At 35.8% G+C, this 1,130-nt stretch overlaps 1 non-coding gene across 1 annotated transcript; it reads left to right on the top strand.

Moving 5' to 3' along the window:
- The first annotated feature begins 588 nt into the window (after positions 1-588).
- Positions 589-662, top strand: TRNAS-ACU (transfer RNA serine (anticodon ACU)). The gene has a single exon. It is a non-coding gene; the product is annotated as a tRNA-Ser (tRNA).
- The last annotated feature ends 468 nt before the right edge of the window (positions 663-1,130 follow it).

Raw genomic sequence — 1,130 nt, 5'->3', positions numbered from 1 at the left:
AGAAAATCTTTATTTAAGGGTGAAGATGTTTCTCACAAAATCGTTGCCCCAATGCATCATTGAAATTCAAGCTGGAAAGATGATTTTAATATATCACTTGTACATTTTGTATTGCTCTTCTGGTGACAATGTAGTTTGTTTTTGTCAATTACCCTTTTAATAATAGGGTAAAGAAAATTAAGTGGATTTTTTAAAGAAAACTATACTGTCAATATACTATTCAAACAAATTAAAATTGTAAAAGTTATTGTACTTCAAGTAAAAATAAAAGAGCAAAAATATCAATCCCAGTTTTGATTACTTAGATTAACAAAAAAAATGCATATAGCAAAGGATAGTTTCAATCTGCCTACCTCTGGGTTATGGGCCCAGCATGCTTCTATTGCAGTACTCTGCTGCACATGCTTCACGTGCAAGAGATCCTGAAGCACTCACTCATCATGGGAAAGTACCAATGTGTTTCTTCGTTGGTTGATGGAAGAAACATTTTACAAAAACTCTCCAGATTATTGACTTTTTAAAGTTTTTCTAGGAAACGTTCTAGATGTATGCTTATTAGCCTTTGTCAGTATGTACTTTTTACGAAGTGTCTCTGTGGCGCAATCGGTTAGTGTGTCCGGCTACTAACCAAAAGGTTGGTGGTTCAATCCCACCCAGGGACGTAATTGACCTTGTTATCAGATTTTGGTGATCTTTAAGTAGACAAGTCAAAATTTCAAACCCCCTGTTATGGTGTAGGGTACCTGGCCTTTTCTGATGTAATCAGAGTTAGATTTGATTCAGTGATTTAATAAAAACAGCTAGGAAGCACAATTTAGCAGTGGGTTGCAGAGAAAAAGAAATATGCCGGCAAAAAAAAATCCAATTGAGTGATTAAACAGCTCTTCATTTTCTGGCTTTATTTTTATGCTAACAAATTTGTTCTCTGAAAAGTGTCCACAAAGCCAAGTCTCTGATTAACACCTTTGTAGGGATGGTTTTTCACCTATTACTAAATTAAACTTGCTTCATTGGAAAGGCAGCAAGAAACACTAGACTAATTGGAGGTGCGCCCTAAAGCAAATTACAATGTTAGGATTAGGGGGTTCGGAAAGACCTCTAGTGTATACTGTCACGATCCGGGTATCTGG

Source organism: Pseudophryne corroboree, unplaced genomic scaffold, assembly GCF_028390025.1.
Source record: "Pseudophryne corroboree isolate aPseCor3 unplaced genomic scaffold, aPseCor3.hap2 scaffold_1065, whole genome shotgun sequence".
Lineage (NCBI taxonomy): Eukaryota > Metazoa > Chordata > Amphibia > Anura > Myobatrachidae > Pseudophryne > Pseudophryne corroboree.
Note: the sequence above shows the minus strand (reverse complement) of the source record. Positions and strands in the feature narration are given on the sequence as shown.